Consider the following 12,106-nt stretch of genomic DNA (forward strand, 5'->3'; position numbering starts at 1 on the left):
AGTAAGAAGCCCACTCTCGTGGGAAGATGCTCGCCTGATACCCCAGGCGCTGCAGCTCGTGTCCAGGGTTGGCCCCACATCAGCTGCAGGCCCCTTACTGGTCTCAGCATTTCCTTTGTCCCTCGGGCTGGCCCTCAGTTTCTGATAAGTGTACGAATTTTCCCTAAATTTTCTTACAGCACAAAAGCTGCTTTTGTGCTGTGGAACTTTGTGGAGGGTTTGGTTTCTTGCCTGTGGCTTGCCTCCTGTCACTCACACTCACCTCCTGGGCTGGTCAAAGGGTAGGGAACTCGCTACCATCCCCCGCCCTCATCCGCTCCTGCAAGGAGGCCATGGGGGTGGGGGTGGTGAATGTATGGAAATGCCCTGGTGCTAAACTCATGAGACTTGTGAGTAATCACCTGCCCTGCCACCTGCTGCCTCATTCTCACTGTTCTGGGGGAAAAGCAAGGGAGAAGGAATTAGTCCAGACTGGGGTTTCTCCGCCTCGGTGCTACTGACATCTTGGGAGAGATGGTCCTTTGTTGGGAATGGGGTGTGGGGGGATAGCTGTGTACTGTGTGTGCGATGCTTATTCCATCCCTGTCTCCACCCAGCAGCAGCCAGCAGCGTCCCCTCCAGGTGTGACAACTCCTAAGATCCACGAACATTGATAAATGCCCCCCAGGTGGGAGGGGAACTTCCCCAGGAGAGCCACCGGTCCGAACCAGCGCCACCTAATCCAGAAACCATCCAGGGCCCCTGAGCAAGTGAAACGTGGCTAGTCCAAAGTGGCACGTGCTATGGGCATAAACTGTATCCTGGATCTCAAATGTTTACATGGAAAACAAAACAAAAAAAATGTAAACCAGCTCAGGAATATTTTTATACGATTATGTTGCATTTTTACTGGTTACAGTAATAGGATTCTTAATCCACTGAGTTATATAAAATAAAATGTAAGGCTCGATTTTATCTCTCTTTTTTTTTCACTTTGAATAACGTGGCCACCTAACATGTTGAAATAACATATGCGGCTCAGCTGGTGGGGCATTAGATTTCCACTGCTCAGCACAGGTCCAGACACTGCCCGCTCAGGTCCTCCCTGAGAAGGTCCAGATTCCCCGGGAGTGAGTCGCTGCCACACCAGCAAAGCAAGCATGTGTCAGGACTCTCTGCCCTGGCGATGGATCTGGCAGCTGAGGCATGACAGGGCGGACACAGAATCATCAGAAAGTCTCCGATGCTCGCACCCAGGTTTCTTCTCAGTGAGAACCGTCGCACAGTCTGCAGTGCCAGCATTCAGCGGCGACGCCCTGCAACACCCCACAAAGGAAGCAGCCCCAGCTGTCAACATCCTACTCGGGTCTGACGGAAGCAACAGGCCCTGGACACCGGACGCGGGAGCCCGGGAAACTTTCCACTCCTACCGACCTGTAGGAGAGCCTGGGGGTGCACCGCCCCCCGTAGCCGGGAGAGCCGGGGGTCAGAGGAACTGATGGAGCATGTCGTGAGCCACGTCCCACCTCCATCACCTCCCTCCATTCCTGAAACAGTCAGGTGAGCTGGACGCTAGGCTGTCTCCATTTTATTTATATGTGGCCCATAGGAATTTTGCTCTGGAAACTCAGGTCATTTTTACTAAATCAAAGTAATGCAGTCCTTAACACAACATTGTAAAGAAACTATTAATATACTTCAATTTTTTAAAAAAACCTAAAAAATAGAATCGTCATATGATCCAGCAATTCCACTTCTGGGGGTATATCTGGAAATAAACAAAAATACTAACTCAAAAAGATACATGCATCTGAATGTTCAGAGCAGCACTACTTACAATATCGAAGACATGGAAACACCCCTAGTCTCCGCCAACAGACGATTAGATTAAGAAGATATGGTATATATACATATGTATACAATGGAATAGTTCTCAACCCTGACAATGGCCATTTACAGCAGTGTGGATGTACCTAGGGAATATTACGCTTATTGATATGTCAGACAGAGAAAGACAAATACTATGATATCACTTATAAGTGGAGCTTAAACAATATTACAAATGAACGTATATACAAAACAGAAGCAGACTCACAGACATATATAACAAACTTGTGGATACCAAAGGGAGGGACAAATTATGAGCGTGGGATTAGCAGACAGAAATGACGGTACAGAAAACAGAGACACAACAGTGATCTGCTGCAGACCACAGGGAATTATAACCCATATTTTGTAATAATCTATAATGGGATGGGATCTACAGGAATACTGAATCCCTCTTCGGTAAGTGGAAAACTAACACAATATTATAAATCAAGTTAAAATTTAAATTCAAATAAAAAATTTAAAAACACAGCAAAAAAAAGATGCAATTCAAAAAAAAAAAAAAAAAGATGCCCCTTTTTTTCCACTCTCACTTCTCTCCCCAGTTCCTTTCAGTTGTTCCAAACGTAAAGGCCCCAGAGTCGTAAGCAGAGAACACTCAAGGCAGCCCCGCTGATTTTCTGTCCACCTGGTTATCCCTATGGGCCACCGTCTTGGGCCGCTTGGTGCCTTGCGGGGCTCTGCGTGCTGTGTGTAGGGATGGCACTCCAAGGCGTGGCCCTTTCCTGAGAGCTGGCAGCGCGACAGAACCGCGTTCTCCAGACGCCTTCTGGAAGCCCTGCCCCCGGCTCTTCTCTGGCCACAATAAAGCTCTCCCTCAGCTCTGCAGTCTTCCCTCTCACTGAAAAAACAAAACAAAAAGCACCATCCTTAGCCACCCCCCGTCCCCTGACCTCCTCTGCACACACACACACCTCCCTTCCTCTGAGTACCAGCAAGCATTATCTTTTATCTTAAGTGACTTCAAGCATTCAAAATAAAATTCACAACAGTGCGTTTCCATTCAGGCAAACTCTGCTTTCCATCCAGCACCACAAACCTCCAGAGTGATAAGGAGCTCAGACACTTGACCTTCTGGGAAGGAAGACCCCCAAAAAATGACAACATGCAACTTAAGATCTCTATAAATTATGCTGTTTCTGCAAGTGGAGAGAGCCAAGACCGTGTGCGGTCAAGACGATCGTTCAGTATCGCGTTTCTGGAAAGTGTCAGAGGAGGAGGCCAGCCCAGGACCCCTAACTCCCCCTGAATAGATCACTGTTGCTCTCCCTCTCCACACCCCGGGCCCCGACCCCCAGAGGGCCTGGAAGGAGAGCTGATGGTCGAGGGAGGGGGCAGCCGGACCTCCGGGCCCCCAGCTCTATTCCCGGAAGTGCCTTCCTCTTGGGAAACTCTTACTGTTACGCAGCTGCCAGGCCCCAACCGACCCAATGAGGACTCACTTCGCTGTTCACTTAGCATTTCTGGAACCTGCTGGAATGTTTAAATAGGACCTTGTTGGAAGCTGAGGTTCACACATCTGATTTACAAAATATTTTTCTCACTCAGCTTTCTGCAGAAATCTTTTTTTTTTTTTTAAAGGGAAGTAATCAGTAAAATCCGTAGGTGCTAGCTGCTGCAGGAGTTCTGCAAATCTGTGATTCCAAGAGCAGTGTTCTTGGGGGGGTGGGGGCTGGAGAGGGGGTAAGGCGGAATGGCTCATGAAGAAATCCGGTTGAGACAAGGTGTGGAAGCGTGGAGCTATTTTATCACATTTAGTGGTCGGTTATCACCAGGGTAATTGAGCAGCTGATCAAAGTACTCCATCATAAAACTATAGAATCGATCTTCAAATTGGGTGTTTACCACTGGAGCAGGCCCAGCTCACAGACCAGGTAGGAGTCCTTGCTGCGACGTCTGCCTCTTCAGGCTGTGAAGTCTGTGAGAATGGCAGAAGCAGAGGCGCAGCCGACGCCCCACACGGGACCCAGAGCACAGATCCTGACGTGGCTCCTGCGCCCGCGTCCAGCAGAACCTGCTGCCGACAGCACAGGGCGAAAGGCGCTGAAAGCCCTTACAAAACGCTACGCAGTTGGCCGTAGGACTGAAATGATTTACCTATTAAACACAGCGTAACAAGACAGGGGACTATATGCTACATTCTGCGATTAAGCCATAATGGAAAAGGATATTTTAAAAAAGAATGACACATCAAGTGGCAAACTGCTTGTGATTCAGGAGCACTTTGTTTTTTGCTTCCTATGTCTTTTGATTTCTTATTATATACATGTTAAATCACTGCAGATGGTGATTGCAGCCATGAAATTAAAAGACGCTTACTCCTTGGAAGGAAAGTTATGAGCAACCTAGATAGCATGTTCAAAAGCAGAGACATTACTTTGCCAACAAAGGTCAGTCTAGTCAAGGCTATGGTTTTTCCAGGGGTCATGTATGGATGTGAGAGTTGGACTGTGAAGAAAGCTGAGCACTGAAGAATTGATGCTTTTGACCTGTGGTGTTAGAGAAGACTCTTGAGAGTCCCTTGAACTGCAAGGAGATCCAACCAGTCCATCCTAAAGGAAATCAGTCCTGGGAGTTCACTGGAAGGACTGATGCTGAAGCTGAAACTCCAATACTTTGGCTACCTCATGCGAAGAGTTGACTCATTGGAAAAGACCCTGATGCTGGGAGGGATTGGGGGCAGGAGGAGAAGGGGACGACAGAGGATGAGATGGCTGATGGCATCACCGACTTGATGGACATGAGTTTGGGTGAACTCCGGGAGCTGGTGATGGACAGGGTGGCCTGGTGTGCTGTGATTCATGGGGTCACAAAGAGTCGGACACGACTGAGCGACTGAACTGAACTGAACTTTTAAAAAATATACGTTATTTTTTTAAAACTTATTTAAAAATGTGTGTGTGTGTGTGTGTGTGTGTACAGCAGAAATAAGCACAACATTATAAATCAACCATATTTATTTAAAAGATATGGGAAAATATGAAATACAGACAAATAAAAAGCAAGTATAGCTTCTTACAAACCTGGATGTCTGTTAAAAATATAGCAACAGAAATTGAGCTACACAAAATTGAAGAAAAAAGCCAGACAAAACAGTGTGTACTGAAAAGTTCCATGTATAGAAATTTAAAAGGGGCTTCCCCAGTGGCTCATCAATAAAGAATCCACATGCAATGCAGGAGACACGGGTTCAAGAAGATCCCTGGAGAAGGAAATGGCAACCTCCTCCAGTATTCTTGCCTGGGAAATCCAATGAACAGAGGAGCCTGGCGGGCTACCGTCCGCGGAGTCGTAAAGAGTCAGACACGACTTAGCAACTAAACCACAACGACATAAAAATGGGCAAAACTAGTCATGGAAAACAGTATGGAGGTTCCTCAAAAACTCACAAATAGAATTACCACATAAAATGGCAACCCACTCCAGTATTCTTGCCTGGAGAATCCCAGGGATGGGGGAGCCTGGTGGGCTGTCGTCTATGGGGTCGCACAGAGTCGGACACGACTGAAGCGACTTAGCAGCAGCAGCAGAGACATTCAGTTGTGTCTGACTCCTTGTGACCCCATGAACCGTAGCTGGCCGGCTCCTCCGTCCATGGACTTCTCCAGGCAAGAATACTGGAAAGCGTTGCCATTGCCTTCTCCAGGGGATTTTCCCAACTGAGGGATGAAGCCCAGGCGTCCTGCACTGCAGGCAGGTTCTTTCCGTCTGACCTGTTGCTAGAAGTACCGCGTGACTTAGCAATTCCACCTCTGGGTTAATTACCCAAAAGAACTGAGAGTAGGGTCTCTAAGAGCTATTTGCACATCGATGTTCATAACGACTTTATTCACAATCGCCAAGAGGTAGAAGCCACCCGAGTGTCCATCAGTAGATGACCGGATAAACAAAAGGGGTATCAATGCAGTGGAATGCCCGTCAGCCTGATAGAGAAGATCCGGACGCAGGCTGCACTGCTGAGGGGCACGAGGCCGTCACGCGCAGTGACATACGCCGGCCACCAAAGGCCAAACGCTGCCTGACTCCACAGACGAGGTCCCAGAGTAGGCGGATTCACAGACACAGATTGGTGGGCTCCAGAGGCTGGGGAGGGGGAATGGGGACAGAGTTTCGGTTTTGCAAGATGAAAAGAGGTCTGTGGATGGAAAGTGTGACGGTCGCACCATTTGAACGCACTTCATGCCACTGAGCTGGGCACTTAGAGACAATAACAATGATAAATTTGGTTTTACGCCTTTCGCCACAATTAAAAACTAATTTTTTTAAAAGGGAAAAAAACAGGCAGCACTAAAGTATGAAGCGAGACCAGGGCTGGTTCGGGAGAAGGGGGGCTCCCGGTGGCTGAGCAGGTCCCGTTCCTCAGCGGAAGTGTTGGTTGCATGAGTGTTTTCCAATTGTGAACCGTTAGTGAATTATACATTTAGGCTTTGGGCACTTTTCTGCATACATTTTTTATAATTTAAAAAAAAATATTGTAAAATGCCTTCAGCCAATTCCTCCTCCTCTACCCCCATATATACTTAAAAGTTAGAAGAAATTATATGAGCAACAATGAAAACCCAATTCTACAGGAAAGGCCATAGGGATGAAAGGTCACCTAAAGCCTGCAATGACATACAAGACAATTCACTTTTGCCCATATCTTGCCTAACAGCTTCTGGAGCTCCCAAGTTCATGAAGCAAGTCCTCTTTGTGTTTTCATTGCCACTTCTGTTAGCAAGGAGAACATCGCCCCTCCCCCCTCCAAATATCAGATTTTTAGAAAACTTTGTCCCAGGGGTCCCTTCCCCCAATAGCTGCTCAGCAAGCAGAGTCATGCAAGCAGAGAGGGAAAGGCCTGGGTGTGCAGAGAGCCTGGAGCGAGCATTTGGGGATTTAGGGAGTCCCAGGTGCGCCCTGACCACGGCGCACTCATTAACCAGGCGCTTACCCGGTTAACTGGCTGGCGCTCCAAGGCCCCTCTCGGCCTGGCAGACTGGGAGCTTTGGCTTGATTCCCAGTCCGCCCCCACCCCCAAGTCCGCTCTTCTGCTCCCAGCCAACACCTCTCTCCACAGGGATCCAGATCATAAGCCCAGGGCTCTGTCAGGTTCTATGGTGGCGGGCTGAATCCCCAGGCAGGGCAGATGCCCCCTCAGCCCCTGCTTCTCCCAGGGCCTCCCCACGCCTCCACAGGCTCCAGCTGTGATGGGAACTAGCGGCTCCAGAAGACAAGGTCTTAGCTCTCCTCTCTCTGTTTCCTCATCTTCCTCCCAAAGCTTCTATTTCTACTTCTACCCCAGTTCCTTTCCTTACATGACCACAAGCCAAGGTGAGGCTCGGGGCTTGAGGAAGCCACTTCCACATCTCATTTCCTTTGGGTCCCTTAAATTCAGACTTTTAAAAAGATAATCCTACTATCTTCGGAGAAGGCAATGGCACCCCACTCCAGTACTCTTGCCTGGAAAATCCCATGGATGGAGGAGCCTGGTAGGCTGTTAGTCCATGGGGTCGCTAAGAGTCGGACACGACTGAGCGACTTCCCTTTCACTTTTCACTTTCATGCATTGGAGAAGGAAATGGCAACCCACTCCAGTGTTCTTGCCTGGAGAATCCCAGGGACAGGGGAGCCTGGTGGGCTTCCGTCTATGGGGTCGCACAGAGTCGGACACGACTGAAGTGATTTAGCAGCAGCAGGAGCAGCAACTGGTATCTTACCAACTGACATCTAAGCATTGAACTTCTATAATGACACTCACAACATCTTCACCGCCACCCCCCTTGCCTAGGGAGGACCCAGATGGAGGCTGGGAGAAGTAAAAACTTCTGATCCCTTCAGTAGCAAAGCCAAGAAGATACGAGTGCTGCCTGGATGGTGCAGGCCCGTCATCTCAGATGTGCTGGAGTCTCACTCACACCTTGAGGAGTCCCGGTCCTGCTGTGGACATTTCAGCCAGTTCCCCAGTTCAGAACTTGGAGGCTTCCCCAACCACTGTGAGAACACTTACAGTGAAGCAAGGAATGCCGGGAATCCCAACAACTCTTAGAGGTATTCTTTAAATGGTCACAGTCTTGTGTTTTAAATATCACGTATAAGCCCAGGGCCCTCTGTTTACCTTTGACGTTACCCAAATAAAACCAGAGAGCCGTGTCTGCAGCTCAGCAGGGGCCTGGCTTTGGGAAAACACTCTTCTCTTGACAGGTGGAACTGGCCTTGCAGGAAATGTTAAGGAAGAGGAACTGCATGGATCATCTCTCAAAGTCTCGTGACACCATTTTTACGCCGGAAGGGCAAGGAGGGAGGGTTGAGGGGAAGTGTGGCTATAAAACAAACCAAATCTTGGAGTGCACAATACACATGTTCAAGCAGACCCAGCTCCGTTTCCAGGAGGAGGGAGCCCTCAGAGCTTGACCCCTGCCTGCCAGGCTCCCAGAAGGCCGAGCAGGGCCTGCTGTCTGGCCTGCCTGGGATGTGCCTAAGTACCTTTAGAAAGATGCCGGGCTCCTCTGAGGCTGAATCAGCACTGTCAAGCATCAAAGATGAACATGGCCCAAATTTCAGGTTGGTTCTGTCAAAAGAAAGGAAGCTTTTTTGTTTTCATCTTTTTCAGAATTTGCTCAAGATTTTCAGAAAGGAGGAACATGTCCATTGTTTTTTTTTAGTTGAGTGGGAAAAGGTGAGTCTCCTGATGATGAGTTTCTGCAGCTAGAGATCCAAATAAAAATTCAAAATGAAAATAAATTTTAAAAAAATGTTTATTTTCCATTTCTACAAAGACTGACCATATCGGAAGGTGTGAGGTGCTTGAACCCCACATGGAAACTGGACTTCCCTGAGGGCTCAGACAGTAAAGATGTCTGTTGGATTCCTGGGTTGGGAAGATCTCTTGGAAAAGGAAATGGCAACCTGCTCCAGTATCCTTGCCTGGAGAATCCCATGGACAGAGGAGCCTGGTGGGCTACAGGCCATGGGGTCACAAAGAGTCAGACACAACTGAGCTACTTTCACTTTCACTTTATAATTTCACATTTCAACCCCTCCTCCTGCACTTTCTGGTCTCCGTCCCCACTCCCCAGGGCAGAAGAGAGCAGTGGTTTGCTCCCACCAAACAGTGGTTTCAGCTCCCTTGGAATTAGCACATTAACCTCTGTGACCACCACCCCCAATTTAAGGAAAGCTAAAGGTGGCTCGCTCCAAATTTTGCTTCCTAGTGAAGTGCGTCTTTTTTCCCCTAAGGAGCTTCACTCTATAACACCTTGAAACTCATGAAAACTCACTTTCGCATCGTTTCCTGCTGAGCAGCAAAGCTCAAGCACGACGCTTTGCTTTTGCCAGATTTGGGGCTTATTGCAGGAAAACAGAGTTCTTTCCTCTTTTAGCTTCTTTCCATCACCTCTGGAGACAAGCTTGCCAGCTACCAAAACAAAATGTTTCCCAGTTTCTCCTCCCACACTTGTGAACTTTGTTCCTTGATTAGGTACCGGACTCCCCTGGAAACAGAACTGGACAATGTTCAACCAATCACTGTAGGTTCTTCAAACACGAGCTCGAGAGATGTTGTTTCACAGGGTGTGTGTGTCCTCCCTGACCCGCCATTCAGCGTTTGAGTTGGTTTTCGAGGCTCCAGCAGGGGAGCCCCCTCCCCAGAAGGCAGGAGAAGGAAGCCCCTCTGGCTGCACAGAGGACAGGCCCTGCTCTCCCCTCTTTAGGCCCAGCAAGGAGCTGTGAGCGAGCAGGTGGACGGCACGGCTGTAGAACAGGCTGGTCCCAGCTCCTAAGCTAGAAAATTCCAGTTATCTCACAGCTGGCAGTGAGACACTGGGCCACTCCCCCCTCCAGCCCCCGGCCAGACCCACCAGGCCTGCCTGCCCTTGACATTCCCCCCAGCCCCTCCCAAGAGCAAGGGCTGGTCCTTGGCGCTGGGGGAAGGGAAAGAGCCTGCTTACTTGCATGGAATCTCGCTGTGGACCCTCCACGAAGGCCTGGGGTGGCTGTTGCCAAGGGAGCCGGGGAACTCGAAGCTCGGAGCCGATAGAGGGCAGCATGTGCTAACGGATAACTAGAGCCGGCTTCCCTTCCAAGGGCAGGGCGTCCCAAGAGAGCGCGCGCTGGGCTTCCCGAGTCAGCAGAAAAACAAGTCAGAGAGACTTGAGGGAGGGCTGGGCTGGGAAACAGAGGAACATCCCTCCAAGCCAGGCCGTGTGCAGGAGACACTGCTCGGGGAAGAGCCAGGCAGCATGTCCTGGCAGAGGTTGGGCATACAAACCTGAGAGACGCAGGCCCCCGAGCAGAGCAACACCTCCTGTGCCACGAGCCTGCATCTCATGGGCTCCTCGGCCTCTCGTGGCTGGACCTTGAGCAGAGAGGGCATCGTGTGTCCCAGCGTGCTTCAGCCTTCTGGACCGAGAGGACAGGGGAGCGCCCTGAGGCTGGCAGATGCTGGGGGCCTGGCTGGGTCTGAGAAGGGAAGTGCGACCCCACCAGGTGGGATCTATGAGGTGGCCCAGTTCCGAGGGCAGTGCCGGGCTCCGAGCTGATGGGTGTCAGCCTCGCGGCTCTCAGCCCAGAGAGGGAGGGCCGGGTTATCCTTCCACGGACCGCGGACAGCCGGGAGCTGACGCTCTGGGGTGCCCGCAAGAGCAGCTCTGCACTCAAAGAGCTCCCAGCATCCCTCCTTCTGACCCCCAGGGCACCGGGCCCGAGGGGAGAGCCCGGAGTGCTGACAAGCAGAACCCCGAGCCGCGGCTCAGCCCTGACCTCTGTCCCAGTCACCAGGGGCAGGAGCAGCGGTGTCTGTGCAACCCAGGGACCGTCTCTTCCCACCCCATCGGGCCAGCCCAATCCAGATGGCACGGGCCTGGGAGACACGAAGGACAGGCTGCGACCTAACAGGCTAGGGAGTGTCCGATGGCAGGTGACAGGGGACCAAAGCCCCCGCCCCGAGGTCTCAACCCCCCGCACAGGCCCCAGGGCATCACTTCCTCCTCCATCCCTCCACCTTTCCCGTTTCCTCTCCTCCCAGAGATCCGGCCAGTCCCCACACTGCACCACACTGTGGTTCAGCTTGCCGCTGTGCCTGCCATTTCTTCATAGAGCAATTACCGTTTTTCGAGCACTGTTCACACGTCTTTTTCCAAATCATGTGCACTGAAAAGCAGGCACAGGCCCTGAGCGGGCAGCACAACAAGAATGAGGGTGCCAGGACCCCCAGCACCTCCAGCTCCGGACCCTGTCGGGGTCAGCTTCTGGGCCCGTGTCCCCCCTGCTCCTTCCATCCCATGATCCAAGGGAGAGGGGCTGTGGCCTCTAATCCGGGGACGGGCTAATTATAGAAGTGACACCGTTGAGAATAGGACACTCTTGGAACTGAACGGGGGCCTCACGCTGTCGGGAGGGTTTCCAACTTCCAACAGTGCCAGGCGAGGTATTCAGACTGTTTCCCACTGACAGCAATTTAAAAGCTGGACAATATAGAAAAGGACTCCAAGCCTTCTGCTGTAATTTTTTAAATATTGAGAAGTAAAGAATGCTGTCTTTTGATGCGAGGAATGAAGAAGGACTGGGGTGCATGCCTCTCTGATCACCTCAGCATCAGAAACAAGGTTAGACAATAACTATGCAGCCTTTAAAAAGGAGATGCCAGCACCTGTGATAACATGGGTGGGCCTGGAGCCCCTGTGCTGTGAGGAATACGCCGGCCATAGAGAAACACTATAGGGTTTTGCTTGCAGGTGGAATCTATGATAGTCCGATGCACAGAACTGGCAAGTAGACAGTGGCTGCTGGCGAGCAGCGGAGAGAGAAACGGCATGGTGTGGGTCACAGGGCTTCAGTTACGCAAGATGAGTATGTTCTGGACAGAAAACTAGAGACTTGTCATGCAGCATGGTGACTGTTGCTAGCAATACTGTACTGAATGCCTGAGAGTTGCAAAAGAGGACTGAGCTAAAAGGAAATCATCTCACCTCACACACACACACACACACACAATGGTAACTAGGTCAAGGTGAGGGATGTGTCAATCAGCTTGGGATCTTTTCTGTGTCTACGTGTATATTATCTTCTGCTCAGTTGTTCGGTTGTGTCTGACTCTTTGCGACCCCATGGACTGTAGCCCGCCAGGCTCCTCTGTCCATGGGATTCCCCAGGCAAGAATACTGGAGTGAGTTGCCATTTCCTCCTCCAGGGAATCTTCCCCACCCAGGGTCTGAACCCTCATCTCTTACATCTCCTGCGTCCACTTGGGGAGCCCCACAGCGTC

The 12,106-nt window shown here is 50.6% G+C and overlaps 1 long non-coding RNA gene across 1 annotated transcript; it reads right to left on the reverse strand.

The window, feature by feature from the left end:
- Positions 1-5,727: 5,727 nt before the first annotated feature.
- LOC129647399 (uncharacterized) lies at positions 5,728-11,112 on the reverse strand. The gene is made up of 4 exons (XR_008712301.1): positions 10,948-11,112; positions 10,112-10,198; positions 8,329-8,413; positions 5,728-5,949 (listed from the first exon to the last, which is right to left on the reverse strand). It is a non-coding gene; the product is annotated as an uncharacterized LOC129647399 (long non-coding RNA).
- Between the last annotated feature and the right edge of the window lie 994 nt (positions 11,113-12,106).

The sequence above is a fragment of the Bubalus kerabau genome, chromosome 3 (genome assembly GCF_029407905.1).
Source record: "Bubalus kerabau isolate K-KA32 ecotype Philippines breed swamp buffalo chromosome 3, PCC_UOA_SB_1v2, whole genome shotgun sequence".
NCBI lineage: Eukaryota > Metazoa > Chordata > Mammalia > Artiodactyla > Bovidae > Bubalus > Bubalus kerabau.